Source organism: Callithrix jacchus, chromosome 7, assembly GCF_049354715.1.
Source record: "Callithrix jacchus isolate 240 chromosome 7, calJac240_pri, whole genome shotgun sequence".
In the NCBI taxonomy this organism is placed as follows: Eukaryota; Metazoa; Chordata; class Mammalia; order Primates; family Cebidae; genus Callithrix; species Callithrix jacchus.
Genome location: NC_133508.1, coordinates 76585135 through 76611541, shown reverse-complemented (window position 1 = coordinate 76611541; position 26407 = coordinate 76585135). Strand labels below are relative to the sequence as shown.

The following is a 26407-nucleotide window of genomic DNA, read 5'->3' as shown; positions in this document are numbered from 1 at the left end:
GGCTCTACTGACCAGGCTGGAGTGCAATGGTATGTTCACAGCTCACTGCAGCCTTGACGTCCTTGCCTCAACTCATCCTCCTCAGACTCCTGAATAGCTGGGACTATAACTACATACACATGCCTGACTTAATAATAATATTATTATTTTTGTGACAGACACAGGGTCTCACTATGTTGCTCCGGCTAGTCTCAAACTCCTGGGCTCAAACAGTCCTCTTGCCTCCACTTCCCAAAGTGCTGGGATTACAGGTGTGAACCACCACACCCAGCCTATATTTTAAAAAGTTTTATTAGAAAATATCCAGTCGAAAAAAAAAAAAGAAAATATCCAGTTGGATTAGGGAAAGTTAAATTATCAGCCTATTATTGCAGAGTTTTCTTCACAGAATGTTGTTGCTATAGTTCTGAATTATGTAAATTACTACATGCTCTGAGAGTTCAGAGGAAATCAATGAGAAATGGTGGCAGTCTGGTTTCAGGAGGAAAGTGAGGCATCTTGAAAATATAAGAGAAAAAAGGGAAGACATTCCAGAGCAAGTCAAAAGCAAAAAAGGAGAACAAGCAGGCTATGTAAAATGTGAGTGGGACAGCCTGCAGAGCATAGGGTATTAGGGGAAACAAGGATGCATGAGCAAGCTGGGCCAGATTATGGAGGGCACTGAAAGCCAGGGAAAATTTAAATTTGATGTTGTGATAAATGTGAAGCCATTCAAGGGTTTTGAGTGAAGGAATAATATGATGAAAGCAAAGTGCTTACAAGTACTGTCTGATAAACACAATGGGATCTAGAGACAAGTGATGATATTAAGGTCTAGAAAGGATCAAAGCTGTTATTCACCTAGCTGTAAAATAAGGCTACTACAAAAGATATTTGTATTTATTTATTATTATTGTAATTTTTTGAGATGGAGTCTTGCTCTGTTGCCCAGGCTGGAGTGCAGTGGCATAACTGTCGCTCACTGGAACCTCTACCTCCCAGGTTAAAGCGATTCTCCTGCCTCAGCCTCCTGAGTAGCTGGGGCTATAGGCATGTACCACCACATACTGCTAATTTTTGTATTTTTAGTAGAGACAGGGTTTTACTATGTTGGCCTGGCTGGTCTCGAACTCCTGATCTCAGGTGATCCACCTGCCTTGGCCTCTCAAAGTGCTAAGATTACAGGCGTGAGCCACTGCCCCTGGCCTACAAAAGATATTTCAAAGGAAAAAAATCCACAATATTTGGTGTCTAACCAAATATTGGAACAAAATGAAAAGAATCAATTGACCTGTAAATAATCATCTTTAGGCAATTAAGAGACCAGCACCCCAATTAAGTGCTGTACAGAACATAAAAGAAAGGTAAAATAGTTTCCCTATCCTAAGGGAGTCTTGTAGGAGAGACAAAGCTACTTTCTATTGAATCACTGGCTCTCAAAATTAGAGGGATTCTAGAAATCATTTTGTAAAAACACCATCTTATGCCAGAACAGTCCTTTCAATTAGCAGTTAATCAGGCACCCTCTGCTCAAACACCCTTCAGCGATGGAGAACCCAAGACTTCTGGAGGCAGCCCATTCCATTCACACAGCTCAAATATTAAAAAGTTCTTCCTTATATGGAGGCAAATCTGCCTCACTGCAACTTCCACCCACGAAGCTTGGTTCTGCCCTTGGAGGTCACATGAAACAAGTGTGCATTAAACTGAGAACAAGAACTAACTGTATGGTACTGACTGTGAGCACAGTAGCATTCAGAGAAGGGAGGCAAAGATGACTCCAGATTTGAGAATACGGGGGCCTTAAGAACAATGACATTATAGGCAGAAATTGGTTCTGGCATGTTCTAGTTAAGGCAACATGATGAGGTCAGTTTTGGATATGCTGTGTTTGAAAAGAAGACAAAGCTTATAAGTGGAAATAACTAGTAAGTGTTTAGAAATAAAGCCTGGGAAAGAATCAAGCCTGGAGACAATCTTTGCAAATCACCGGCAAAGAACTGTCATGAAGTCATGCGACTAGAGAAGTTCTTGGAGGGATATCTTGCAGAGTAAAAAGAAACTATGAGCTTGATTCTCCAGCAATGTCTATTATGGTTTAAAACTAAAAAACCAGGCCGGGTGCAGTGGCTCACACCTGTAATCCCAGCACTTCAGGAGGCCAAGGTGGGTGGATCACCTGAGGTCAGGAATGCAAGATCAGCCTGGCCAACATGGCGAAACCTCGTCTCTACTAAAAATGCAAAAATTAACCAGGCATGGTGGTACATGTCTATAATCCTACAAATCATCTTGTTAAAAAAACACCATCTTATGCCAGAACGGAGGCACGAGAATCTCTTCAATCCAGGAGGCGGAGGTTGCAGTGAGCTGGATTGTACCACTGCATTCCAGCCTGGGCAACAGAGAGAGACTTTGTCTCAAAAAAAAAATCAGAAATGGCTGGTGATTCCTGCCAAAGCTGCTTCACACTCTCATACTTCTAACAACTTAACCCAATTCCTTCTGCCTATTCAAGAAAGTCATTCAGAAGTAAATGGAACCAGGTTACTTGTGGAGTTCTTGTCACATCCCACCAGGCAATTAAGCCAGTAGCATGAATTTCTACTTGAGTAGGAAGTTGATATGCTTAAAATGATTTCTACTTTGTCCCCTACTTGTTCTTCTAAGTCAACATCCTTAAGTAAAATTGAAAATAAAACCATACAAATCAGCCTGTCTACTATGGTAGCCCAATTTATTTGCTTCAAAATGCTTCTCTTGGTCTTAATTTTGTAATCCTGTTCCTGACGTTTTATCCTAAGAAAGTAAATCACAAAGTGATAAGCATGGAGATGTCTGCTGCAATGTTAGATCTATCGATCTATCTTTATCTATATCTATCTTGGACTTCTAATTACAGGGGAATAGCTAAATGAACTGTGGAAAAGACTTAAACACAAAATTTACAATACTTGTCACATTTGGGTGTGGGGTTTTTGATAATTTCTACCTCTCTGTTTTCCAAACTTTCTTTTAATATGTAATCTTTCGTAATAAAAAAAAAAATCTCTATTTGGGTATCTCTTCTAAACTACCACTAAACTATTAGTTAGTTCTACTTCTAATAAATTCTTATCACTAGCTTTTAACATGTCACAAAGTAAAACCTACATACAAATGCTACTGGAAGATACAAGTTGGCTTGTTTAACCTAGAACCAACTAACAGACACCACTTTGCCCTAGTAAAGATGGCAGGTAGACCAAGATGGTTGGATCACCTGAGGTCAGGAGTTCAAGACCAGCCTGGCCAACATGGCGAAACCTCATCTCTACTAAAAATACAAAAAAAAAAGGCAAAAAATTAGCTGGGTGTGGTGGTGGGTACCTGTAATCCCAACTACTCAGGAGGCTGAGATAGGAGAATTACTTGAACCCGGAAGGCAGAGGCTGCAGTGAGCCGAGATTGCGCCACAGCACTACAGTCTGGGCAAAAAGAGCAAGACACTGTCTCAAAAAAAAAAAAAAAAAAAAAAAAAAAAAAAGCCTCCTGCTGAGCAGTCTAGGGAAAATAAATAAAGAAAAAATTAAATAAAGAAAATAAAATGCCATCTAAATCTAATCCAAATCAAGAGGCACTGTTCTTCTCTAACCATTTGGTTTCACTGATTAAACCAATGATATTTAGTGCCTGAGTCACTGCCACCTGAGGTTTAGATTTAAAAAGAAAGACCTGGCTGGGTGTGGTGGCTTATGCCTGTAATCCCATCACTTTGGGAGGCTAAGCGGGCAGATCACAAAGTCAGGAGTTCAAGATCAGCCTGGCCAATATTGTGAAGCCCTGTCTAAACCCTACTAAAAATACAAAAATTAGCTGGGCATGGTGGTGGATGCCTGTAATCCCTACTACTTGGGATGCTGAGGCAGGAGAATTGCTTGAACCTGGGAGGTGGAGGTTGCGGTGACCCAAGATGACGCCACTGCACTCCAGCCTGGTAACAGAGAAACTCTGTCTAAAACAATAAAAAGAATCCCTTTTAGAGAGGGAAGGAATCCAACCCAGTATCAACACCTGTCTCCTATTCCCTCCTTACACATGTCCTCTATCTGAAACCCCAGGAGTGAGTAAAATCCGTGTATAAACTGACATCAGACTTGGGAAGTAGCTATTTCAATGTCTGGGGCAAACAGGTAACTTTGTATGGTCATGGGTTCTCTTCTCGCCTACGTTCAAAGAATATGACAAAGACTAATTTTACAGAGCAATTCAGCAGTCCCTTTCTACTTCTATATGTTTTACAGTTTATAAACTGCCTTGGCTGATTTCAGCCTGAATCGTTGCTTTAATAGAACAGCATTTCCCTCTCTCATATGTAAAGACAGATTCAAGGATGACATTTGTTGTTAGCCATGATTCATCTGCAAGTAGAAATATGGAAAAATTGTAAGTCTATAATTAAAGTATAGGAATTTCAAGGCCCTCTGGAGGAAAAAACAAAACAAAACAAAACAAAAACTAACCAAAAAAGCAAGCCTGCTCCTTCCAGTAAACATTTCAACTATTTTCCACCCAAATGGAAAAGTTTGGGTAATACAAGGCAAACAAATGGAAAACTTCTGGTAATATAAGGCAAACAAAGCAGCACTGTAGCTGAAGCATATTTTTAGAACTTTGTTTTATTAGGTTAACATATAGTATAGGAAGAAGACATCATTTCATGGTGTATGCTGCAGCTGCATTGAAGCTATGAAACTAGCGTCATGCATTACATAATGACATTTTGGTCAATGATGGACCACATATACAACAGTGAACCTCTGGTTTGAAATTTAATGCTGAGATTTGAAATCTGAGGGTTCTAGAGCAGTATCTTACCCATCCTAGTGATTATTGCTTTGAAATGTACCATCAGTTTCTTTATTTGTGCTAACCTGGCTTTCATGACCTATACTTCAGTCTCCTGAGTCACTGGGAGTACAGGAATGAGCCACCATATCCGGCAGATGTGACCTTAAAGATCCCATAAGATTATAATATCATAGTTTTACTGTACTTTAAAAATGTTTAGATATACAAATACCTATATTATATTATAAACTGCCTACAATATTAGATACTATACAGGTTTGTAGCCTAGGAGCAATAAGCTACACCATATAGCTTATGTGCAGTACCACCTAAATTTGTGTAAGTACACTCTATGATGCTCCCACAATGATTAAATCACCTAATGACAAATTTCTCAGAATGTATCCCTGTCATTAAGCAATGCATGACCGTACAATTTTAGCAACTACAATGAATGTGAATATTCCATAAACTACATGCAACTTTAGTGTTTTGTTTTTGTTTTGAGATGGAGTCTTGCTTTGCACCCAGGCTGGAACAGATCATGCAGTGGTGTGATCTTAGCTCACTGCAACCTCTGTCTCCCGGGTTCAAGTGATTTTTTTGCCTCAGTCTCCCTAATAGCTGGGATTACAGGTGCATGGCACCACACTTGGGTAATTTTTGTATTTTTAGTAGAGACGGGGTTTTGCCACGTTGGCCAGGCTGGTCTCCAACTCCTGACCTCAGGTGATCCATCAGACTTGGCCTCCCAAAGTGCTGCGATTACAGAAGTGAATCACCATGCCTGGCCTATATGCAACTTTAAAATAAATGTTAAGTCTCTGTCCACTAAAACCAGGTACTCTAAATGTAAGCAACATGAACAAAACAGGCATTTACATATTTTCAACACAGAGAGGGAAATCTGCTGACGTATACTGTCAACACGAAGCTTGCTTCTAGTACTTAAATCAATGGCATTTCTCTAAGATCACATCTGCCCGGTGTGGTGGCTCATTCCTGTACTCCCAGTGACTCAGGAGACTGAAGCCAGAGGATCAACTGAGGCCAGGGGTTTGAGACCAGCCCAGGCATGAGACCCTGTCTCTGAAAAAAAGAAACTTCTGGCTAGGTGCATGGTGGTTCATGCCTTTAAGGGCACTTTTCCAGCACTTTGGGAGGCTGGAATGGGTGGATCCCCTGAGGCCCGGAGTTCGAGATCAGCCGGGCCAACATGGCAAAACCCTGTCTCTACTAAAAATACAAAAATTAGCTGAGTGTAGTAGTGGTGCGTGCCTATAGTCCCAGCTACTCAGGAGGATGAGGCTTGAACCTGGGAGGCAGAGGTTGCAGTGAGCCGAGATGGTACCACTGCAATCCAGTCTGGGTGACAGAACAAGATTCTGTCAGAAAGAAAGAAAGAAAGACAGAAAGAAGGAAGGAAGGAAGGAAGGAAGGAAGGAAGGAAGGAAGGAAGATAGGAAGGAAAGAAAGAAGGGAGGGAGGGAGGGAGGGAAAGGAAAGGAGGAAAGGAGGGAAGGAGGGAAGGAGGGAGGGAAGGAGGGAAGGAGGGAGGGAAGAAAGAAAGAAAGAGAAAGAAAAGAAAAGAAAGAAAGGAAAGAAGGAAAGAAAGAAAGAAGGAAGGAAGGAAGGAAGGAAAGAAAGAAAGAAAGAAAGAAAGAAAGAAAGAAAGAAAGAAAGAAAAAACTGTAGTCGCAGCTACTCAGGAGGCTGAGGCAAGATTACTTGAGTCCAGAAAGTGGAGGTTGCAGTGGGCCTTGACTGTACCACTGTACTCCAACCTGTGCAACAGAGAGACTTCAACTTAAAAAAAAAAAACAAACCACATACTCTGTAGGGGGAAAAAGAGGCAAGTCGTCCTTTAAGGATGACCCAGAAATTCCTTGAAGGAACAATAATTTCTTGAGGCTTCAAGAAAAATAAATGATTCGTTCATTGCAAGGGTACTGAGTGCTAATCACGTACCACTGACTGCACTAAGTATGGCTATGGGGCCTGCCCTCACAGAATTTAGTTGGGGACGTTGTACAATCATAGCTATGATACTTTTTAATGCAGTAATTCTCAACTGGAGGCAATTCTTTCCTCCAGGAGACATATGGCAATGTCTGAAGACATTTTTGGTTGTCACAACTGAGGAAATGTAATTAGCATCTACTGGGTAGAAAAAGATGCTGCTTAACATCCTACAATGAACAGGACAACTCCATAATAAAGAATTATATAGCCCAAAATGTCAATTGTGCCAACGTTGAGAAACCCTGTTCTAATTTAATAAAGAGCATAGGGAAATGCAAAAGATCCAAATAAAATGCTAGCTCAGGACTTTCTAAATTAGAAAGTCACCTGTGCCATATAATAAAAATTAAGATAAAGGTCTATCTGTGGAGAATTCTGTAAGATGGACAAGACTCTGTGAATATGAAGTCAGTGAACAGAAACAAGATGAAAATGCTTCTTATTAGAGAACTTTTTTTTCTTCTTCTTTTTTGTACCAGCTGAGATGTGCTTTGTATTCACACATATTAGAGAACTTTTAAAAGATTAGTCTGCTTGTCATAGAGAAGCTGAAGTATAGGTCATGAAAGCCAGGTTAGCACAAATAAAGAAACTGATGGCAACATTTCAAAGCAATAATCACTAGGATTGGGTAAGACACCACTCTAGAACTCTCAGATTTCAAATCTCAGCATTAAATTTCAAACCAGAGGCTCAACTTCCAGTGACACTTTGCATTTGCTTGAGTAAAAAAAAAAATCTTTGATTCACAATGCTTCACAAAAAACTGAAAGGAGGAAGTCACCTTTTTTTCTTTTTTTATAGAGATGGGGCGGGGGGGGGGGGGTGTCTCACTATGTTGACCAGGCTAGTCTCCAACTCAGCCTCAAGAAAGTCACTTTTTAAGGCTAAAAAATAACTGCAACCAGGAAAAAGGGTGAGATCATTCCTCAGGTTGGAAACAAAACATTTTACAGACTCAGTAGCTAACCTCCCAAAGCAAAAATATACTCACTGAATCTTAATATCACCACTTTTGGTTTGCACATTAGGCTGTATTCTACAAAGTACTTTCACTGCTACCATTTTATTTAAACTTCTCTGATATCAATTATGCCCACCCAATTGAGGAAGTATTTCTGGAGAAAGCAAGAAACAACTTCTTTTTCTTTTTTTTTTTTTTGGAGACAGAGTCTTACTGTCACCTAGGCTGGAGTGCAGTGGTACAATCTCAGCTCACTGCAACCTCTGCCTCCTGGGTTCAAGCGATTCTCCTGCCTTAGCCTTCTGAGTAGCTGGGACTACAGGCATGCACCACCATGCCCAGCTAATTTTTGTATTTTTAGTAGAGACGTTTCGCCATGTTGGCCAGACTGGTCTTGAACTCCTGATCTCAGGTGACCTGCCTGCTTCAGCCTCCCAAAGTACCAGGATTACAGGCGTGAGCCACCCAGATGAGCCCAGAAATTTATGCTGGACCCAGGAAAATCTATTAGCAAACTGCCAACCACAAAATCAACTTCAAACAAATTCAACAATTAAAAGCCCTTCACAACCGGGCACGGTGGCTCAAGCCTGTAATCCCAGCACTTTGGGAGGCCAAAGGAGGCAGATCACCTGAGCTCAGAAGTTCGAGACCAGCCTGACCAACATGGAGAAACCCCGTCTCTACTAAAAATACAAAAAAACAAACAAACAAACAGCCAGGCTTGGTGGCACATGCTTGTAATCCCAGATACTCGGGAGGCTGAGGCAGGAGAATCACTTGAACCTGGGAGGTGGAGGTTGCGGTGAGCATCGCACTCCAGCCTGAGCAACAAAAGTGAAACTCCGTTTAAAAAAAAAAAAAAAAGCCCTTCACAACCTGGCAGACATCTATCTTTTTTTGCAGTCTGATGTTGTGCAAAACTCCAGGCCCCAGTATGGCACTGAACAATTTAGGCCCTCTCCTGCCTCCATATCTTTACTCTTGCGGCTTCCTTTAGCTGACCCACCTTATCAGACATCTTTGCCAGGATGTGCTACAAACACCTCAACCTAAAAACATTCAAAATACATTTTTACTCCCACATCACCTCCCTAATTTACCTCTCATAGTCTTTATCTCAATGGTATTACCCAGTTCCCTAAGCCAGTAAGCCAGGCAATCAGGCTACTCTTACTTCTTAATTCCCATAATCAGCCTCCAATTCCATGGATTCCATCTTTTTTTTTTTTACTCTTTCTCAATCTTGTGATGTATCTTCCTAATATTGCTCAAATCTGATCCTTCCTCACCATTCCCATTTCGTAGTTCAGGCCATGCCTACAGCAACAGCTTCCAAACACCAGTTTACTTCCCCACCGGGACTGGTCCATTCCCACTTGAAAGACTGAACTTTCTAAAATATAAATCTGATGATATCATTTTCCTGCATAAAACCCTTCAAAGCATCTCTACAGCTCTCAGGGTAAAAATCCAAATTTCTTAGCATTGTTTACAATGTCCTCCACATATGACTGACTTGACTACATCTCACTTCCTCCACTTCCCCAACCATTAATAGAACTCCAGTCACACTGAACCAGTCATGGTCTTTCACCTGTCCGTTTCTCCAGGTCCTTGCACCTGTAGTACTCTCTGCCTGGAAATCCGTCTTCGAGGTTGTCTACGTTGCTAAATAAATATTTCAAGAGTTAACCTCCCATTTCCTCCTGGAAGCCTGGACACCTGGCTCAGGTATTACTCCTCTATGCTCTTGTAGCCCTGTGCTATGCACTATGACACTATAAGCCATCCCTCAGTTACTTGCCTATTTCCTCTCCCTCTGTAAACTCCGTAAGAACAACTGTATTCTCTGCCACAAAGGCTGTCTCATTAAAATGTGTCTCATACATATTAAGGTCTTAATAAAGTCTGGTAAATGCTAAATTTTCACTTAAAGAGAGATCCCCACAAAGAGCTTCAACTGACACAGTTCTGATGCTAACCTGTCTCAAATGTTCTCATTCTCCTCTTTCAACGCATTCCTATTCATCCTTCAAAATTCGTCTTAAAAACTTTGTTTCTTCAGAAGGGCTTTTCCTGTATCCCGTTACATACTTTCAAAGCACCCTGCTCTTCCCTTTTATAATTACTTCTTAAACATCCCTGCAAACACTACTAGCTCCATGTGAGCAGGGTCTATGTTGTTTTGTTTTAAAACTGCATTCCCCCCCCATCTGGTAAAATCCTGGCACAGAATAAACACAATTTGTTATGGTGAATTTAATCCTGTGGGGTCAGCGGAGATCTCCACTGAAAAGATGAACAAAAGGAGGCTCAATGAAGTTAAATAAAGCACCTATGGTCACAGACACTTAGCATTGAGGCCACACCAAACCTGAGCCGTCTGATTTCAGGTCCAGAAGTACACGCCTTCAATAAAGTTAGCCTGGCTTTTCAAAATAAGAGCAGCAGCTGAGGAGGAAAAGGAGGCTATCTGCCTGTAAATACAAGGACTTGCCCGCCTCTCTTTTAAAAACTCCCTAGGCATTCCAAACGGCTCAATTTGGGAAGAGGGGGAAAAAAAGGTTTCACGCAGTGGGTGGCCTTTAACCTGCAGCAGTCTGCGGGGCAACACCGACCGGAAGACGATCCCAAGTTAGAGAGGTTCCGAGCAAGACGGGAAGGAATTGCTGGTCATCTAAGGAACCAGGATCATAATTCCGTTCTTTTCCTCACTCGCTGTATATCTTAGACTAGCCTCTTCCCTGGGGATCAATTTACCCATCAGTGCAATGGGAGCGTCAGCAGGGGACAGGGAAGACTCTCCGATCTCGGAGGTTCCTTCCTGTCAGAGCACCTCAGAATCAGGTCTCCGCTGAAGCTGATGGGCAGCGCTGCGAAATCGAGCTGAGGGGCCTCCCCGGGGCAACCGGACTCAGCAGCTCACCCCGGCCCCACCTCAAGAGACCGCGCCCAGGAGTCCGGGTCGGCCTGAGGGCCTCGGCCCCGGCCACCTCCGCAGAGCTCAGGACACGCTCGTAGGCGAGAACGGCCATTAACAACACCAGGGGCCAATGGGCCCCGGAGGGGACCCCAGTCCCTACCCAGCCGCCCAACCTCACCTCAGACTACTGCCTCACCTCCGGACTGCGTTCAGCCGCTCTCCACTTCCGGCAAGAACCGCCCAGCAATCTCCGCGCGACCCACTTCCGGGCCCTCACTGGGCGCGGCACCCCCACCGGAAATGAGCCGCCGGCCAAAGTGCTAGGCTAGCCAGCGAATGGGCAGGAAGTCTCGTTGCCGCGCTCGTGACTCCGCCCCACTTCGCCACGCCCGGGAAAGAGCGGCCAGGCTGGTCCAGAGGGCACTTGGGAAAGAGCCCCGCCCTCAAGGCGGGAGCCACGCGGGGAGGGCGGGCTCACAAGCGAGGCCACGCCCTCGGCCCGCGGTACCTAGCGGGAATCGCCCCCGGAGGTCCGGGCGGGGAAGAGCAAAAGTCCCTGGCTAAGCTACCCTCCGGAAAGACATCGGAGTGGCTAGTTCCCCTGTTAGTTTGTTCTCAGTGGCAGAGGCCGGTTTCTTTTCGCTGCAGTCCGCAAAGGGTCTTGGAAGGACTGGAGGCTAGGATTCTCTGAGGACGGGAGTCCAGGCGGCCGTCAGCTCTCGATGGGGATGGAGGCCAAGGTCCTCCCGTCTCTGGGCGTGCGTAACTCGGTTTCCCCATTTGTGACGTGGGGAGGCAGTTAGTCTGGACATTGTTGTGGGAGGACTTACGGAGACTGGGCGCGGGGCGTGGGGCGTAGGGGTCAGTAAGGGCGCAGTGGGCCAGCGCCAGCCCGACTGGCAGTCCCGGGGTCGGGAAGGTAGGGAACCCTCCGCTCTCGCCCGGCTTCCTGTTTGCTCGGTGTGTTTTGTGACCATAGATGGTCAGGTCTGGGGCCGCGGGGAAGCCTCCGCCCTGTGGTTTGAAGCCCTTCCTCCTGGCGCGCGGGGTGTGGTCTCCTACAGTAACATGAGCAAAATTAGAGCAGATCCTGTACCCACTCCGCTGAAATCTGGTTTCTGAGAGCCTCGCCCGGGGCTGGGCGGGCCCAGGCGGCTGCTACTCGGTCCGAGGGAGGTTCCGCCGCACGCAGGGGTGGCTTCACTTCCTTGCTCCTTGGGCCTGGAGATCCGATCTTTGTTCCCTCAAGACTCAAACGCTTTCCAACCGGTCATTATCCTCCCACAAAGATTTATTTCTAGAAAAAATTGGCGAGTACCACAGTTCCCGCCCCTTCAGCTGAACTAATGTGACAGCTCCGTGTTTCAAATTGAATGCAGGCGTTATATGCCAGGGTCATTCAACAAGTAAAATTCTTATAATAACAGCTGCCATTTACTGCACCCTGACTACTTGCCAGGCCCATGCTGAGTGCTTCAAGCATGTTTTCATTTACTCCTAATAGCAACTCTCGGTGGTAGGTACCGTTATGTCCTCTGGTTTTCAAATGAGGAAGCTGAATAACTTGCCAAGGACAGAAAGTAACTGTTGAAACTTTGAAGGAAACACATCTGTGTGACGCTAATCCCATGAGCTTAGCCCCTGTGATAGACCATACAGGAGTCATTCGAGTCAGTGAATGCCTCTGGACCTGGAGAGACACTGGGTTCCAGTGCTGGCATAGGCCCTCTAGCAGGGGTCAATCTTGGTCAGGTTACTTTGGACGGGTTACTGGGCCTCTTCCTAACTGTATGACTCCCAGCATGTTTAAAAGAATATGACAACATAAAAAACACGGTATCAAAGTAGTATATTTAAAATATTGACGTTTAAAAACTGTCTCTCATACACAAACTCTAACTTTATTAGGACATAATCTTTGACTCTACATTAGTTCTTCTAAATCTCTTTCTGGATTAGGGACAGAAGGAACATAGACTATACATGCATTCTAGAGGAAGAGGAAGCAGGAAGGAGAAGGAAGAAAGTTTCTTCATCTATCAAATGGGGATTATTCATGGGGCCATAATGAGAAATAGAAGCAATAATGTATATGAAACCACTTTGTAAAATGCTTCACTATAAGCCGGGCACAGTGGCTCATGCCTGTAATCCCAACACTTTGGGAAGTTGAGGCAGGTGGATCACCCGAGGTCAGGAGTTCAAGGCCAGCCTGGCCAAAATAGTGAAACGCCATCTCTACTAAAAAACCAAAAAATTAGCTGGACGTGGTATTGGGCGCCTGTAGTCCCAGCTACTCGGAAGGCTGATGCAGTACAATTGCAGAGGTTGCAGTGAGCCAAGATTGCACCACTGCACTCCAGCCTGGGTGACAGAGCAAGACTCTGTGAAAGAAAGAGAGAGAGAGAAGGAAGGGAGGGAGGGAGGGAAAGAAAAAGAGAAAGAGAGAGAAAGAAGGAAGGAAGGGAAGAAGGAAGGAAAGAAAGGGAGGAAAGGAATTTTTTTTATTTATAAATTACCCAGTCTAGAAAGGAAAGAAATATATATTATTTATTAATTAACCAGTCTAGAAAGGAAATAAATTTATATTATTTATAAATTACCTAGTCTAGGTATTTTGTTATAGCAGCAGGAATGAACTAAGACACATGTATACATACACTGTCATTCAATCCTGCTTTTCCTTCATGGTAGGTATTACAATTCTCATTAATTATTTGTGCAATTTTATTTTAATATCTTCCTCTCCTGTAAGTTGTTTCCTCTCAATAAGTCATTGTTTGGCAAAAATTGATAATAAACATTTATAGTAAAAATTGACTAAATAAAAAGGGTGAGAGGGGCCAAGGTGGCTCTGAGTCTTAGCATGTGGGTAAATGGAAGGTGTGAAAAGGATTGGATCTGGGTTTGGGGATTTTGAACCTCAGTCCTCAAAATCCAGCCTGGGAAGAGAAAGAGAAGAAGGAATGCAATTAATCAATTTACAACCAAGAATTGCCAGCAGAGAGTTGATTGATTCTCACACGTGCCCCCTCTTCATGTATTATTGCCACTTTGTTATGGCCTGGATTTCGGCACATTCTGAACCTGCAGAATCACTCTGTCTCTGAGGGAGCCACCCAAGCTTCCTCTTTATCTCTCAGGGTTTCAGATACAGAAGTCTGGCAGTTCATCTGGAGCCTTTCCCAGACTGACTCAGAGGACGGCCTGCATCTGTGCAACCTGGCTCAGAGCCGTCTACATTTGGGCAGATTCTATATCCCCCTGCCAAATGGGCTAATGACAGACAACAGTCTATGTGACCCTGTCTTCTTCCCCTCCAAGGGTATGGCCCCAGATTTCAGCCTGAGATAGGGTCTTAGGTCCAAAATTAGGAGTTGACAAAAGAAATAGCAGCAATATAAAAATATGATTAAGATCTGGCTTCGGGGTCACTGTGAAACTGAATTCCAACTCTGCCACTTACAAACTGTATGATCTTGGAGTTATCCTCATTTAACCTCAGAGAAGATATTAATACCCATCTTAAATGGCTGATAGAAATTAGGACAGAAAACTAATAAAACGCTTGGCTCACAGTAAACACTCAATGAGTACCAACAATTATTATTCAGTATAGAGAATCAATCTATTGTCTGTTTCCCTGGCAAAGGCCACCAGAAAGCAAAATAAGGTCTAAAGTGTCAACATACTAGATGGTGCCACCAGAACTACTACTACTACTGTCACCATCCCCAGAAAGTTTTCCCACAGCCCCTGCTTCTTTGTATTGCTAACTTTTTTTTGCCCAGGCTGGAGTGCAATGGTGCCATCTGGGCTCACCACAACCTCTGCCTCTTGGGTTCAAGCAATTCTCCTGCCTCAGCCTCCCCAGTAGCTGGGATTATAGGCATGCACCACCACACCCAGCTGATTTTTTTGTATTTTTAGTAGAGACAGGGTATCTCCATGTTGGTCAGGTTGGTCTCAAACTCCTGACCTCATGTGATCCACCCACCTTGACATCCCAAAGTGCTGGGATTACAGGCGTGAGCCACCAACCCTGCCTGTTTTTTTAAAGACAGAATCTTGCTCTGTTACTCAGGCTGCAGTACAGTAGTATAATCATAACTGACTGCAGCCATGAACTCCTGGATTCAAGTGATCCTTCCACCTCAGCTTCCGGAGGAGAACTGCAGGCACATGCCACCATGCCCAGCTATTTTTTGTATTTTTTTTAGAAACGGAATCTTGCTGTGTTGCCCAGGCTGGTCTGGAACTCCCGGCCTCAAGAAGTCCTCCAAACTTGGCCTCCCAAAGTGCTGGGATTACAGGCGTGAGCCACTGTACCTGGCCTTTGGATTCAAAGTTAGGCTAGGCACAGTGGCTCATGCCTGTAATCCCAGCACTCTGGGAGGCCAGGTTGGTAGGAATACTTGAGCCCAAGAGTTCAAGACCAGCCTAGGCAATATAGTAAGACCTCATCTCAAGGAAAAATAAATTCACAAAAGCAAAATTGGGTCTGTGCCCTTGGCTGTAAATGAGCCCAAATAAGTCAGTTAGGAATGTGAATGCTTCTGCCCACAGATAACAGAAAATTTGACTGTAGTGACTTTTTTAAAGTCAGTTTTTCTCACATATAAGGAAAATGAAGGTAGGCAGTTTTACTGGCTCAATAATGTCAGAGCTGTGGTTCACTTCACCTTACCCTTGTAGTTGCAAGTTGGCTGTTGCAGCCCTAGCACTATCAAGGAAAGAGGAAGGGGAATATGCAGCATTTGAAATTGGAAAGCTGACATTTTCTAAGGGACCCACAAAGCATGTCCTGCTTCCTGTCTCATAGCCAGATCTAACAGCAAATACTTCAGCTTTTTTGCCCCTGAGAGGAACACATCTGAGATGCATTTCACGGTGTTTTTGGGGGCCCCTAGAGGGCCTGAGCCCAATGTCCATAACAGTAACCACTCATTAACAAACCCAAATTAGCTTTTCTCCTTTCCCTAACTTACTTGTATCAGGAAACCCAAATTAAACAGAATGGAATTGGCTAAGTCCGCTACATCAGGAAGGTGACAAGTAAGCATTGCCGCTTGGACAGTGTAAGGTGCGTGCTCACTCTCTGTCTCTCATGTTTGGGATATTGTCCAGACATACAAAGGGGACACAGATGCTGAGTGTCCAATAAGAATGATAGGTGTCCACTAATAAACTCTTGTGACTTCCTGACATCAAAATACACCGTTCTTTCTATACTTACACTTCAAAAAACAAAATAAAACCCAAAACAACCCTCCCTTTTATAACCTAAATTGTACTGTCTATACTCACCTCCATCCCCCCAAAAAGAAATTATCTCAAATTCTTATCAGTGACTTCATCCAGCAACAAGTTCAGGATCTCTGAATAAGGTTCATTCTTTCTCCAGTTCATAATAATCCTGCCTTAATATTCTGTAGCCTATGGACTGAACTTTATTTCCTTTTTCTTTTTCTTTTTCTTTTTTTTTTTTTGAGATGAAGTTTTGCTCTGTCTCCCAGGCTGGACTGGAATTGCAATGATCTTGGGTCACTGCAACCTCCACTTCCTGGGTTCACATGATTCTCCTGTCTCAGCCATCAGAGTAGCTGAGATTACAGGCACCCAGCATCACGCCCAGTTCATTTTTTCTATTTTTAGTAGAGATGGGGTTTTTCACTATGTTGGTCAGGCTGGTCCCAGATTTTTGACCTCAGGTGATCCACCCACCTCAGCCTCCCAAAGTGCTGGGATTACAGGTGTGAGCTACCTCGCCTGGCTTCTTTTGTTTGTTTGTTTTTTGAGATGGAGGCTCCCTCTGTCACCCAGGCTGGAGTGCTGTGGGGCAATTTTGCCTCACCGCAACCTCTGTCTTTCAGGTGATCCACCTGAGGAGAATCCCTAGTAGAATCCTGAGGAGGTACCCCTAGTATTCTCTGGATTATATGCATAATTCTACACTCTATTGTATACTGACAGTTCTCTTTTACCTTGAAAATATACCCGTTTACCCAAGCTAACCATCATAACCAGTGCAGGTGAAATTTAACATCAGGCTCTCCATGGGGACAGCCTTGATTTGTAGCAATTGGCAATTTTTGTGGTGTAAATACTCCCACTACAGTCAATTATTAGCTACCAAAGCTATGTTACTGAATGTAGAGTTGAGAAAAATGCACTGTGGCATGCAGAATAATGGTGCCCTAAGGATGTGCACATCCTAATCTTTGGGACCTGTGACTATCTTACCATATATGGCAAAGGGGACTTTGCAGTTGTGATTAAATTAAGAATTTTGAGATGAGGAGATTATCCTAGATTATCCAGGTAGGCCGGATGTAATCACATGGATTCTTATAAGAGAAATAGAGAAACAGAAGAGGCAGAGTCCAGAGCTCAGAAGTCACACAAAGCTCAGAAGAGGCAATTTTTTTTTTTTTTTTTTTTTTTGAGATGGAATCTTCTCTGTCACCCAGGCTGGAGTCTTGGCTCACTGTAACCTCCACCACCTGGGTTCAAGTGATTCTCCTGCCTCAGCCTCCTGAGTAGCTGGGATTGCAGGTGTGCACCATCATACCAGCCTAATTTTTACATTTACAGTAGAGACGGATTTCACCATCTTGGTCAGGCTGGTCTTGAACTCCTGACCTTGTGATCCATCCACCTCAGCCTCCCAAAGTGCTGGGATTACAGGCATACGCCACTGCACCCTGCCAGAAGAAGCGATATTACAATGAAAGCAGAGGTCACAGTGATGTGACCAAGGCCAGATTTTCCCCTCGAGCCTCCAGAAGCAGCACTGTTGAGCTGTGGCATGGGGACAATGGTATTAAAAGGATTATGGTATTGGCTGGCTTTGTTAATGGCTTCTGAAGTCTTGAAAAAAGAAGTAAGATCTGGCTGACACGGTGGCTCATGCCTATAACCCTAGCACTTTGGGAGGCTGAGGTGGGTGGAGTTTGACCTCCTCTCCTGAGGTCAGGAGTTTGAGACTAGCCAGGCCAACATGGCAAAACTTCAGCTCTATGAAAAATACAAAAATTAGCTGGGCATAGTAGCACATGCCTGTAATCCCAGCTACTTGGGAGGCTGAGGCAGAAGAATCACTTGAACCCAGGAGGCAGAGGTTGCAGAGCCGAGATTGCGCCACTGCACTCCAGCCTGGGTGACAGAGCGAGACCCATTCTCACGCCCCCCCAAAAAAGAAGAAGAAATAAGATCATGTTAATCATCAACTCCAATATGTAAGGCAGCTCTGGCTGGAGTGATACCCTGAAGTATTGTTCTTTTGTTTGCTTCTCCTTCATCAGCCACTTCTTTATGTCCCTTTTTCTGACTCACTGCTGCATATGCCAGTTTCTAAAAGTTCAATCTTCGTTATTATCTTTATTCCAATGCCTCTCTGATATGTCGGCTATCCTTTTATGTAGTTTTGGTTTCTAGAACATCTTGCTTCAACTCTGCTCAATGACATTGGACAATGTGCCAGTAAGTCACCACAAGATGGCAGCCTTGCTAATTTTGGCTGCACTGAATTCAGTTATTCACTCCAAGTTGGAGGGAATAGGGGAGGTTCTGAATAAGACTTTAATCTTATTTATTTAACATTTCTTGAGAGCTTGCTCAGTACTGGGTCTTTTAACATATTAGTGTTGGTTTTTTTGAATGGAGAAAGCTAGGTATTATCCCCTTTGCAGATGGAAAAACTGCAAAGTTAAAAAGGTTTTTTTTTTTTTTGAGACGGTCTCTCGCTCTGTCACTAGGCTGGAGTGCAATGATGCGATCTCAGCTCACTGCAACTTCCTCCTCCCGGGTTCAGGCGATTCTCCTGCCTCAGCCTTTGAGTAACTGGGATTACAGGTGCACACCACTACATCCAGCTAATTTTTAGTAGAGACGAGGTTTCACCATGTTGGCCAGGATGGTCTTGATCTCTTGACCTCATGATCCACCCACCTCAGCCTCCCAAAGTTCTGGGATTACAGATGTGAGCCACCGTGCCTGTAATTTAAAAAAGTGATTAACTTTTCAAAGTCGGAACCTAGATTTGAAACCAGAGTTTTCTGAGTCCAGAACCAGTGCTCTATTACATAACTTCATCACAAGCTGCAACACAAGTATTGTTTAAGGTTTTTTTTTTTTAATTACAAGTAACAAGCCAGGCACTGTGGCTCATTTCTGTAATCTAAGCAATTTGGGAGGCTGAGGCAGGTGGATCACTTGAGGTCAGGAGTTCGAGACCAGCCTGGCTAACAAGGTGAAACCCTGTCTCTACCAAAAAATACAAAAATTAGCTGGGCATGGTGGTGCGCACCTGTAGTTCCCGCTACTCAGAGGCCGAGGTGGGAGGAGAATTGCTTGAACCCAGGAGCTGGAGGTTGCAGTAAGCCAAGACCTCACCACTTCTCTCCAGACTGGGTGACAGAGTGAGACCCTGTCTCAAAAAGCAAAACAAAATAAAATTACAAGTAACAGAAAACCAACTTGAGCCATTGTAGGAAGTAGAAAAGTTCCTCTTCAAAGTTTCCTTTCATGTTAAAGAATAATAATAATAAATGTTAGAAATAATAGTCTCTTTTAAAGACTAACTTTCTTCAAAGCCTTCTTGTTAGTACCTCTTTGTTAAGCCCTATCCTATGTAGCTGTTAGACATGCTCACAGGCACGTAGTACAGTCTATGTCCTTCTACTTTAACCAAAATATCTGTGCTGGACGTGCGTGCTCACGGGCATGTTCCAGCTTGCAGCCTATGCCCCTTCCTTTTTGTTCTCCGTTACTTTTACCTATGCAAGAAAGTTTTAAGTTATTAGCCAATCAGGTTCAGTTTTAGATTGTGAGGTCTAGCTCCAGCCAACAGAGATCAGACACAGCAGTAAAGACAACTCCAAATGTGTAAAAGATAAATATATCTGCTTTTCCTTTGTTCATGGTACTCTGGTGGCAAGATGCTAACAGGAGCACCCTTTCTGCAGAAAGTAAAGATCGCCTCACTGAGAGATCCTTTGTCTCAGTGCTAATTTTCTTTGTGACACCGAGCATCTGTTTCCAACAGCCAGTTTAACAGCCACAACACAACAAAGCATTTGAAGTGCCTCATGGAAACTTATGACAGAAATAATGCCCTGGTTTTAAAAGGAGAACAGGGGCAGGGATTGGAAAGCCTTCAAGATGTAGGGGAAGAGAGACAGAAAAATGGGAAAAGGAAAGGAAAAGGAAAAGCTGGGGCGGCCCAAGAGATTAAGTTCTGTCCCATCCCTCAAACAACGACTGGCTTCCTTTTTAATGCATTTTAGATATCAGGGCCCCATGCAATGTTTTACTTGAAAATTAAGGATTCACTACATCATTATTTATTTATTTATTTATTTATTTTTGAGACAGAGTCTTGCTCTTTCACTCAGGCTTGGAGTACAGTGGTGTTGTCTTGGCTCACTGCAACCTCCATCTCCCAGGTTTAAATGATTATCATGCCTCACCCTGCCAAGTAGCTACTTGCTACAAGCGTGCACCACCGTGCCTGGCTAATTTTTGTATGTTTTGTTGAGATGGGTTTTCACAATGTTGGCTGGACTGGTCTCGAACTCTTGGCCTCAAGTGATCCACCCGCCTCAGCCTCCCAAAACGCTGGGATTACAGGTGTGAACCACTGCACCCAGCCTAAGGGTTAACTATATTAAACAATACTTTTAAAAAACCACTCATAATATATTAAGGCATTCTCCCATTGTTGACATTTGCGTTTTTTTTTCTAATTGTTCACTCTAATAAGTAGAATTATAATGAATATTTTATTATGTTGTCATAGGCAGTCCATGAAATCATATAATAATTCCATTTCCCCTGACTCTTACAAGTTTTCTTAGGGGAGCAGGGGGGTGGGTGTAGTCACAGACAGTTCTAGTCTGTGCCCAAAGTCCAGTGCTACTTAAGTCTTCCCTCGCTGTGCCCTAAGACTGCAAACACTTAGTAAGCATCTAACTGCATGCCAGGCAGTACTGAACACTGTGGATACAATGGTGAATAAAACAGGAACAGTCTGTCATCTTGCAGCTAACGATCTAGTGACAAAGACACCAAGCAAATAGTGTACTAAATAATTACAAGAATAATGAGCAAAGTGCTACCAAGCAGAAGTTCAGAAGGTTAGGGAAACATAACAGGGTGAGCTGATTTAATCTGGAAGGATTAGGGCAGGATGCCCTGAGGAAATGCTAGTTAATATGAGATCTGATGGATGAGTATGAGTTAGCCAGACAAAAGAACAGAGCAGAGAGAAAAAGTATGAAGTTCCAAAGGTGAGAGACAGCATGGTAGGTTCAAGGAATGGAGAAAATATGATTAGTGTGGCTGAGCACAGAGAATAAAGGAAAATGAGATGAGACTTGGGCAAAATAAATAGCAGGGCCCAGATCCTGCACAATCTTGTGTGCTATATTAAAGATTTTGGAATCTATTCCAAGGGAGATCAATGAAGGACTTAAACTAAAAACATGCATGGTCCTATTTGTGTTTGAACAAGAACATTCTAGCCATAGCATGAAGAAGGGCCAAAGTGAATGCAAGGAGGCCAGAGAAGTTGGCTGTTGCAGAAGTCCAGGCAAGAGACGGTGATGGCTTGGACCGCAGAGGCAGCAGTACGGTTGAAAAGAAGTGGACAGATTTGAAAGTGAGTGATCCAGGAAGTGGAAATGATGGAAGTTAGTGACTAATATTTTATGGATGAGTATGTATGTGAGAGAGAGTGAGTAGTCAAGTAGACTTTGAATTTTCTGGCTTGAGCAGCTGGGTGGATGGTATTTCCTTACAGACACTCGGAGCACTGGAGGACGAGGAAGTTGGTGGGAAAAGGTGATAAATTCTGTTTGGGACATGTTCAATTTGAGGTGTCTATGAGATTTCCTGAATATACAGGACTGAAGCTTGAAAACCAAGTCTGGCCAGGAGATGTGGACTTAAGAATTCTAAGATTTTTTTTTTTTAGACAGAGGCTTGCTCTGTCACCCAGACTGGAGTTCAGTGGTGCAATCTTGGGTCACTGCAACCTCTGCTTCCTGGGTTAAGCGATGTTCATGCCTTAGCTGCCCCACTCCCACCCCCCAGTAGCTGAGATTACAAGTGCATGCCATCACACCCAGCTAATTTTTGTATTTTTAGTAGAGACAGGGTTTCACCATGTTGGCAAGGCGGGTCTTGAACTCCCAGTCTCAAGTTATCTGCCCATCTTGGCCTCCCAAAGTGCTGGGATTACAGGTGTGAGCTACTGCACCTGGACATGGAGTTCTAAGATTGAAAGAGTACAGAGTAAGGCAAGAAAAGGGTCAGCCAGAGCTACGTACAGAGCTACATGAAGAGTTAGAAGCCAGAAAAGAAGATTGAAAAGGAGTAATTAGAGAGGTAGCAGAAAGTCAGAAAAGTATGTGGTTCAGAAAAGCCAGAGAACAAACATTTCAAAGGCAGCAGATACCTGTACCAAATAAAATAGAGCGATCACGTAAAAATGATTTAAAAGTATCCATTGGATATTAAGACATGATGGCTATTGGTGATATTTTCAGCAGCATTTTTTGTAGACTCATAGTAGGCAGAGACTAGATAGGAGTGGAATGGGAAGTGGGAGGTGAGAAATTGGGGAGAGCAGTGTAGGTCATGCTTAAAAATTTTTCTCTGAAAGAGGACAAACAAAAGGGGTTTAAGGGAGACTTATTAGCCCAACTCTTCAAGCTAAAGATTGAAGAGTTGAATGTGATTCAGTTCTTCTATTATCTTATGTCCCCTTTCCAGTATATCAGCAAAGCCCATTGGCTCTAATTTCAAAATATATTCTGAATCTCTTCCACTTACTCATTTTCTTCACTGCTACCTTCTCCAAGCCACCATCATCTCTTGCCTGGACTATCTTAAGAGCCTCTTGATTTATCTAATTGGTCTCTCTGCCATCCCTTTCCTACATAGCAAATATATAAACTCAAGAGGCAAGTTATCTGCCTCCTGTATATATCCTGCATACAATGTTGGGAAAGGCTAGAGTTGCTCCCCTTCAAAACAAGTGAAAATGGGAGGCACACAGCAGAGACAATCCTGAAATCCAGCAGATGTAGGTTGATTAGAACTTAGTGCAGTTGCCGGAGAATTGCTCACTGTGGTTTCAGCTCCAGTGTCTGAGCTCTTGGTTACACTCTGAATCATCCTTCCTATTCCATAAGAAAATCGATTTTGTATCTGAGCAGTTTTCTCAGCCTGCTTCCTTCCTATAATAGGCATCTTTCAATTTTTTACTGTCTACGTCCCCATTAGTCCTCATTGATGATGCTTCTACCAAAGCAATTCTCTTAGAAAATTTGTGGGTTCTTTATGTATCAATTTATTATCCACTGCAACAAAAGCTACTCTCACAAATCTCTTTGAGATAAGCACTTCCTTCCTTTGATTGAGTGCTCCAAAATATCCTTAAGACCTTTGGAGAGACTTTTTTCTATCTGATGGATTATATAAAGCATCCTACAAAGCATTCTATAGAGGTCTTAACCTTTAACTTCTTTTTTAGATAATATTTTCCTGACAGTGTCTTGGATTTTACTTCTGCCCAGAGCCATTTCTTAATTTTAGAATCATTTGCCATCTGGAGAGGCTGGCAGTGAAAATAGTTTTATGTTCAAGCCAAGTATGTCCTGGTCCTAGATATATTTATCTCTCAGCTTTATTGAGATATAATCCACATACCATACAAGTCACCCATTTAAAACATACAATTCAATGTTTTTAGTATATTCACAAAGTTGTACAACTTTTACCATGATCAATCTTAGAACATTTTTATCACCCCCAAAAGGGACCTGGTACCCATTAATGGTCACAGTCTGTCTCCCCTCACCCCTGCCACCTCTGTCTTAGCCTGTGCTGCTACCACAAAATACATGAGACTGAATAATTTATAAACAATAGACATTTCTCACAGTTCTTGGCTTGGAAGTCCAAGATTGAAGCATTGGTGTTTGGTGTCTGTAGAGGGCCTTCTCACATGGCAGAAGTGATGGAGCCCACTCCCTCAAGGCCTTTTATAACAGCGCTAATGCCCTTATTAATCATCTCCTAAAGGCTCCACCTCTTCATAGTGTTACACTGGTGATTAAGTATCAACATATGAATCTTCGGGACACTTTCAGACCACAGCATCCCACAACCCTCCCTGCCCAGCCATAGGCAATCACTAATCTACTTTTCGTCTCTATAGATTTGCCTATTCTGGGCATTTCATATGTTAAATAAAATTTATGGACAGGCACAGTGGCTCATGCCTGTAATCCCAACACTTTGGGAGGCTGAGGTGGGCGGATCACTTGAGGTCAGAAGTTTGAAACCAGCCTGGCCAACATGGTAAAACCCCATCTCTTCCAAAAATACAAAAATTAGCCAGGTGTAGTGGCAGCCATCTGTAATTCCAGCTACTCAGGAGGCTGAGACACGAGAATTGCTTGAACCCAGGGGACAGAGGTTGCAGTGAACTGCAATTGCACCACTGCATGCCAGCCAGGGCAATAGATTGAGACTCCATCTCAATAAATTAATTAATTAATTAATTAATTAAAATTTACAGGAGGCTGTTCATTTGGACAAGGTTCTTGCCCTCAGCCTACCAGACCAAGCCAATGGAGTCTGACTACAGTAACTGAGCTTCAGTTATTTGCCAAGGCTCTGTAACCAATTAAGCGCTTAAGCTGTACCCAATTAAGTTGTCTTTACACCACGCTTCTAGTTACCATAAATGCTGTCTGGTCATGTTTTTGGTTGTAGTTCTCTGAACTTGCTCTGGTTTGAAGGGCTGCTTGATTTGTGATTGGTTTTTTTGACTTTGTTTTGTTTCATTTTTCTTTACTCAAATAAACTCAGTTAAAATGTAAACTTGGGGCTGGGCACTGTGGCTAACGCTTGTGATCCCAGCACTTTGGGAGGCCAAAGTGGGTGGATCACTAGAGGTCAGAAGTTCAAGACCAGCCTGGCCAACATGGTGAAAACCGGTCTCTACCAAAAAATACAAAAATTAGCAGGGCATGGTGGCGGGTGCCTGTAATCCCAGCTACTTGGTCGAGGCAAGAGAATTACTTGAACCCAGGAGGTTTGCTCTCACAAACCTCTCTTCCTGAGGAGAAACTTGAATGAGTGGGGTTAGTGGGATGAACCATAGCCCCTATCACTGCAGATAGTTGAGTTGTCTTTTTTTTTTGAGACGAAGTTTCGCTCTTGTTGCCCTGGCTGGAGTAGTGTTGAGAATCTGCCTCCTGGGTTCAAGTGATTCTCTTGCCTCGGCCTCCCAAGTAGCTGAGATTACAGGTGCCCACCACCACACTTGGCTAATCTTTTGTATTTTTTGCAGAGACAGGGTTTCACCATGCTGGCCAGGCTGGTCTGGAACGCCTGACCTCAGGCTATCCGCCTGCTTCAGCCTCCCAAAGTGTTGGGATTACAGGCGTGAGCCACCACACCTGACCAAGATTCTTAAAAGAGTAGGAAAAGAGTCTACGAAGCATTCTAGTGTTCTTAGTAGCCCCTCATTTACTTGAGAGCATCTATGAGATACGCACTTAAAATTTTCTAAAGTCTCACAGCTGCACTCTTGACTTCATACTGTTCTTCCTTTGAAAAACTTTTGATCTCTAGAAAGATTGTCCTGAGCACTTTATATACCCTCTAAATTCTTCTTGAAAGCAGAACAATGTCCTTTTTAGTTTATCTTCCTCTTCTTGTACCTTACCATTGACTGCTAAAAGATACCAGTTGGCATTTTGAATACTCCACCTAGAAATCGCCTTAGCCAAGTTCACCAGAACATTAAGTATACTTTATATTTTATGTTTTATCATGGGTGACATGCTTCAAAACATTTTGCTACTATGTAATAGTAGTGGCTTCTTCTTCAGCCTCCAATAATAATTTCCTTGCTCTCCTTCAAATCTTGACTAACGGCCTCCTAAAGCCCTTCCAGCTTTCAACAACTAGCTGCCCCATGTTTTAGGTTTTTGTCACAGTGGCATAACGCTACTTGTATCAATATCTATTCCAGTTACCTATTATTAGCTTGGGGCAAAAGTAATTGTGGTTTTTGTCATTACTTTTTAATTATTATTATTATTTGAGACAAAGTCATGCTCTGTCACCAGGTGCCAAGCTGGAGTGCAGTGGGGTGATCTCGGCTCACTGCAACCTCTGCCTCCTGGGTTCAAGCAATTCTCCTGCCTCAGCCTCCCAAGTAGCTGGGACTACAGTCACACACCACCGTGCCCAGCTAATTGTTGTATTTTTAGTAGAGATGGGATTTCACCATGTTGGCCAGAATGGTCTCGATCTCTTGACCTCGTGCTCTGCCCGCCTCGGCCTCCCAAAGTGCTGAGATTACAGGCGTGAGCCACCATGCCCGGCCAAGTTATAGATTCTTAAAAGATCGTTGATGTATAATTATTATTTTTGAGGCTGAGTTCTGCTCTTGTTGCCTGAGTTGGAGTGCAATGGTGTGATCTCAGCTCACTGCAACCTCCGCCTCCCGGGTTCAAGTGATTCTTCTGCCTCAGCCTCCCGAGTAGCTGGGATTACAGGTATCCCCCAACCATGCTCAGCTAATTTTTTTTAATTTTTAAGAGACAGGGTTTCAGGAGGCTGAGGCAGGAGAATTGCCTGAACCCAGGAGGTGGAGGTTGCGG

At 43.4% G+C, this 26407-nt stretch overlaps 1 protein-coding gene across 12 annotated transcripts in view; it reads right to left on the bottom strand.

Annotated features, from left to right (window-relative positions):
- Positions 1–10959, bottom strand: part of CAP1 (cyclase associated actin cytoskeleton regulatory protein 1) — a 28285-nt gene extending 17326 nt beyond the window's left edge. For 4 of the 12 annotated variants that reach the window (XM_009000961.4, XM_009000965.4, XM_009000959.4 and 1 more), the window contains exon 1: positions 10900–10959. The gene's annotated coding sequence lies outside the window, so the exon portion shown is untranslated. Of the gene's footprint in view, positions 1–10558 lie in introns of all 12 variants that reach the window. The other 8 variants (XM_002750648.5, XM_054259190.2, XM_009000960.3 and 5 more) reach the window with 3 other exon arrangements.
- Positions 10960–26407: the final 15448 nt, after the last annotated feature.